Raw genomic sequence first — 6,000 nt, 5'->3', positions numbered from 1 at the left:
GCAGTTCTTCTAACTACTCTATAATCATGATGATTTTTTACTTCTTGAGTACTAAAATATTCTCTGTGTGGGAATGTTCCTATTTGCTTTTCACACAATTTAAGAATCTTTCCACACATTTCTTTTATTACAAGAAATAGAATTTCTTGTCATAAAATAAGATGTTCATGGCAAAGCATTATGTTATACAGAGAATGCACTATTGCAAAAATGAAAGGTAACCTCGATCATCTAAATTAGGTCTTGAAAATTAATGCTGATCTATAATCTTTGCCCAGGAGAAATGTAATAAGTCTTCACAAACAGTTGCATCAGATTTCTAGCATTTTATCTAAGTAAGTATGTAACTCTACCCCAGCTGAATGATTAAATACTTAGCACTCGAATATGGGTTTGTAATGGAGAGCATTTAATTTATTTCAGTTACCTGTACAAATAATTCTAATCTACAGATCACTTGCCCTGGTTTGAATAATGCTCATATTTAACACAACAAAATGCATGTGTCTAAACTTGGCTTGCAGTGTTGAAACAACTTGTTTAGACAGATATTTGATGGATATTTAGTATCTCAGATATATTTATCACACTAATTCTGTTTATAATACTAATTCTATTTAGTTAAATGTGCAGTTTTCCAGCAGGTAGACAGAATATTAGTATCATGTCTGAGCAAACCACGTGTAATTAGTTCCTGTCAAAACTGACGTAAAAGCAACAGGAAAGAAATTAACTCATGTAATTCTTTGATAGTTGATGTTCCATTGTCTGACGCGAGAAAAAAAAAAGGAAATAATTTATTACTATTATAATCTTATTTCTGTAGCATAGAAATTGCCTCAGAATTACATAACCATGTCCTTTGCACACTTAGGTGCCCTTTGTTTGTAAATCGTCTCAGGGGAATCCACTAAGCCACTACTGGCAGTCAGAGGTGGGAATTTTACGTAGTTTTCATGATAAGCTTTTTCCCAAAAGTGCCCTGTTTCATGGTCAGTTCCTGGCAGCAGTATCATATAAACATCCTCCACATGTTTTAAACCTCCTTCTCCATAAAATATCGTCCCAGTAGTCTTCTGTGGCACTGCTGTGGATGGAGAGGCTTAGGGAATGCTTTACATTTATTAGAGTAAAATCTCTAGTCTCTTTTGCCTCCCTGTGAAGTCAGAGTCCACCTCCAGGACTGGCAGTAAGTACAGTAGGATATCTTATTTCTTTCTGTTATCCTTGCTGAGCAGACAGCATGTTACCAGACAATGAAATGGTGAAACATAAAAAACTTCTACAGAATTCTTAAGAAAGTTGCAAATGCAGAATGAGTATTTGAGTTTGCTCCAAAATCCTTAACTCTAAGGTCATAGGTGTAAACCCAAGGATTAAAAATTGGCTTACTTTATAAATTTGGAGTTACAAGAAATCAATTAGCTTGTCCTGTTCCATAGATTGTGAAATATCAGTGAGAGCAAAGAGAGAGAAGTAATCCTTCAGTTCATAAAGAGGGGCAATAAACATGGAAATTCAGACTCATACTTTTAGATTAAAATTTGTTGTGGGCATAAAATACTCTTCAAAGAAATTGGTTCTCAAGTGGGAAGCATGTTATCAGATGTAATAGTGATGTATGTAATAGTGATCTCTTGAATGAACTCAAAAGTGCTGTAACTTTTGCAACGTCTTCACTTGGGAGGGCTGGGTGCTAAAGCTCTAAGCAGAGTTTGATGAGATGAAAGCATGTTGCACTCTAAATGCACTTACCAGCTGGATGAACAGCACAAGGCTGGCTCCCAGTATGTGCCTTTTACTTTGTAAACAGGGAGCTTGATAAGTAAAGACCTGCTGGAATATTAAAAAAAAAAAAAAAAAAAAAAAAATATAGCTGGATCAGTTGTACTGTGTTTGAGCAGCACTGAATGAGAGAAATGTACCGGCAGTGTGTTCACCACCAGCCTTTAATGACACACCATGACTATTTTCCCATCATTCATGTATAGAGTGTTAATGGCATGTGCTCAGAAGCAACTCCAAAAGAAACAAGCAAACTACATCACTTCCTCTTGAACTGATTTCCAGGGCTGCTTTAGACATTAAACAGATTAGCAGTAATGTTAAAGTGGTGGAGCAGAAGGTTACATAGTTGTCCAAATGGATTCATCAAACAGCTCAATTAAAAATGTTTATTATAAATGGTTACATTCTGATGAGGCAGGGAATGTTTTTAAGTGTCCATAAAAATTATAGAAAATTTTTTTTTTTCTTCCTTTTTTTTTTTTTTTGTTAGACTAAGAAATGTGCTATATAATTAAAAATTTCATTTACCAGTGATGCATCATCTGTAGCTAAAATCAAGCAAAGGTAAGGGCTGCCATCTCAAGTCAGATACCAAATCTAGGGGTGGCAATATGATAATGTCCCCCAGAAACAACTTTTGGAGGGAAAGGGTTCAGGGAGCAGAAGAGACAAGTCTTCACAAATGCACTTCAACAAAATGCAGCATTTGATTTCATGTAAGGTCTGATCTTGGATAAACTGAGTTATGCAATTAAATCAGACTGGCAGGTTGTATATGCACATGAAGTATCAGGTTGCATGGTGAAAACAGCATCAGACTGGGTCCTGAATTGCTCGAAAAGAAAGGGTGTTTTACATCACAGCAGGTTAAAACTTTAGCTGGGCTTCTGGAGCACAATTAGCATAATCTGATTACTATCCAGGCAGGTGATGGTTGCTCCTGGATAAGCCTAAAGGAAATTAACAATGAAAGCATAAAGGAGTGCTCAGTGGAAGGAGAGAGGAATTCTGAAGTTATTTGGGACTGAATGAATATTACAAAATAATCAATGCTGATAAATTTTAAGAAGTGTCTTGCCTGTTCAGATTTCTTAAGGTTTTAACTTTTCACTCTTTCAAACTTGTTCTTATAGCCATTGCCCTTATGATTTCTTACTTGGTCCAAGAGACATATTTGAGGGAGGTGCTGGGGTGGGGGGAGCACTGTATTGGGTTGGTTTGAAGTTTTTTGGTATTTCTGATTATTATGTTCTCTCATGTCATTTGAGATATTCTCATTATTCCCTGTAACTAACTCTATTAAGCTCCCATTTTGACACTAATATCTCATTCCAGGTGTTAAAGTACTGGCTATTAAATTATTTCAAAGTAAAGCCATGAGTTGTGCTCCTTCCTTCTAAAGGCAATTATGATTTACTGGCAGAGAGCCAGGGTGAGACTGTCAAAACTCCTATACTGTGCTTCCAGCTGTGCATGTCTCCCGATGTGTAACTTCCTGGGATTTTCTTATGGTTCTAATTTCAAGCTCCAAACTTAGGCATTGCAATGCTTATCTTAATTCTTGCAAGCATAGTCTAATTATTTGCACTCCTTTACACGTCGTTCCTCAGACCAGTAGAAATTATATTGCTAATTTAATAGTGTCTGACTGAAACACTAAATGGGCTTTTAGGTCCATACAGGAAAACTAATAAAACCCAAAGACATTAAATTTTTTGAATATCAGATACTTTAAATGGCTTCTAGGTTTTGCATTTCTCATCACTGGTTTTAAGTCATTTTTAGTCCCTCTGCATAGGATTTGAGTAGCACCAGGAATCACAGTGTGCCATTCTTTTTTTATGTCATCATTTCTAATACAGTTCATGTTAAATTGAAAAAGTTAATGTTCAGAACATGATCCTTTAGACACCATGAAAGAGAGCTCTAGAAGAATATTTTTCCTTTATGTCCCTGTCAGTTAAGGCTCAGTTTTCCATTCTGATTAAGGGTGAAAAGACAACATCTCTGAGCTTTTATGCAGGTTGAAGGACCTGTCTGCTCTCAGCTATGACTTTGCAAGGGCACCCCTTTCTATGCACATAATAAATGTGACACGTATAGGGAACCTCAACTTCCTGTGTGTAAGCTGCAATGAAATACCACAGATTTCCAGATAAAAGCTAATCCTGCACGAAAACCCTCACACAACTGCACGAATCTGCAGTAACTGCATGTGAGGAGTCTGGAGGCTTTCACTGAAATTGGGACCAATATGCCAAAGCATTTATTCTCTCAAAAAATATTCTGTCCTGCACCTGAAGATTCCTGGGAAGCACAAAAGTATCACTGGCCAGATCATCTCACACCAGTAGATATTCATGGGGATCTCCATATATGTCACACTTGAATTTTAAGACTGTTAGATAGTTTGTCACTGCTGAGGTGATTCTCTATTGCTACAGGAACTTCTTAGACTTTTCCCCAGAGGTGTACCAGTGAGAGAAATCTGGATCTGGAATTTTAATCTACTCAAAGTCTGAATGTGGGAAGAGGGCTTATGAATGACAAATATCTAGAACTGCTTTCCAAGAGCTTCAGGGACAGTACTATACAGCCTGGAAATTGCTGAAACTGGGGATAAAAAAATTTCTCATAACCTGTGTCTCTTGGAAAATTGGTTAAGTATGTCAGAAGAGATACTTTAATGTTCTCAAACGCTTCCTTTCAGGCATTCTTCCAGGCCAGCAATGGCTTTTGAATTTTCCCTAAAATACTACTTCAGTGCATTGGCCATCCACCTGTGTAAAGGGGAAGGGAGCAGAAAGCTTTTTGACACTGCCAATTCCTTTAGGCACCTGACTCAAGTGACACTTCTATATTGCAGATTAGTTTCCATTTTCCATTTCAGGTCAAACCTTTTCTTTTCTTCTATTAAAGCACTGAACATATAATTATGAGCATTTTCTACCTCTTTAATTTTGTCTGATATTGACCCTTTGATTTTAATTACCCTGAGATGATCTTGAGTTACATTTTAAAAACCTCTGTGAAGCAGACCCATGCTGCACATCTTAACTGTATTTTTCAATGTGAGGACTCCTGCTGTCCGGTCTTCAGCTATATTTGAACTGCATCCCAAAACTGAGGTTTGTAGTTAACACACACCCACACTTACACCTCCCACCCCACCAAGCCTTTCTCTAGAGCAGTACCTCCAATGAATCAGAACCCAGATCTAGTTCAGATGTGGAGTAGCTGGTGGAGTTACCCCTTCGATCCTCTCAGGAGAGAATTAAGGGCAAGGCAGTGCATCTGGTTAGGAACATTAGTTGTTCACTTTGTGCCTTTCTTTTATTCTGACTTTTAAAAGCGCACCGGTATAAACAGATGGGGCTCAAAAGAGCAATTACATTAGCAGAATTTCAAAACTCATGGCTCTTTATGACTGTATCTGTCTTGTCTTGGCCAAGGAAAATCATTATTATAATTCCATCTGCATAAAAGATGCTTACCACCTCCTCAACAATTTGTTCACTGTTATCTCTATTGGTATGCACTTCCATACCCTTCTCTGATTTCTTATCACTGGTTGCTAACTCCGAGGAAAACAGCAAGAGGCAGGACTAACAGGGAGAGTTAAATTAGCCCACTTTCACACTTCACCTCCAGTAAATCTGCACGTGAATAAAAGTCTTCAGTAACCAGATGAGATAATAGAAGAAAAACTATAGCTCACGAGAAGCAAATCTCTGGCTGACTTCTCAGGTGAAGGACTTTGCAGGTGTTCCCTGCAATGCTGCTCTAAGTCCATATCCTCTCATTGAAGACCTAATACTACTCAATCCATATAGCTTTGGTATAATTATTGACTTAACCTTAAACCGTCCTCTCTCACAAAAAAGAAAGCACCTTGCCTCTGCACAGATGAGGTGTCAACTCTCCACAGCAAAGCACTACTCCTGTTACTGCAAGGAGAAACCTCATGCAGACAGTGGAATTAAGCTGGTCTAAAAATACATCCAGTATCTTCTCTTTAACAGAGAATGACAGATCACTGCTGGGATTAAAAATGCAGCTTTACTGCCTGAAAGGGTTTTTCTTATTCCTGTGTTTCATTCTGTGTTCAAAAATTCACCTGGAAAACTCTAAGCTTAGAGTTGTCCGTACAAATAAACGTTCTGAATAAGGAAACACAAGAAAATATCATCATTACTTTTACCTAACATGAGG

At 37.5% G+C, this 6,000-nt stretch overlaps 1 protein-coding gene across 1 annotated transcript in view; it reads left to right on the top strand.

Annotated features, from left to right (window-relative positions):
- Nucleotides 1–1,090: 1,090 nt before the first annotated feature.
- SLC39A10 (solute carrier family 39 member 10) overlaps nucleotides 1,091–6,000 on the top strand; it is a 52,522-nt gene continuing 47,612 nt past the window's right edge. The window contains exon 1 of the mRNA XM_041403703.1: nucleotides 1,091–1,189. The gene's annotated coding sequence lies outside the window, so the exon portion shown is untranslated. The remainder of the gene's footprint in view (nucleotides 1,190–6,000) is intronic.

The sequence above is a fragment of the Onychostruthus taczanowskii genome, unplaced genomic scaffold (assembly GCF_017590055.1).
Source record: "Onychostruthus taczanowskii isolate IOZ18803 unplaced genomic scaffold, ASM1759005v1 scaffold20, whole genome shotgun sequence".
Lineage (NCBI taxonomy): Eukaryota > Metazoa > Chordata > Aves > Passeriformes > Passeridae > Onychostruthus > Onychostruthus taczanowskii.
This window is presented reverse-complemented; position numbering and strand designations above follow the sequence as displayed.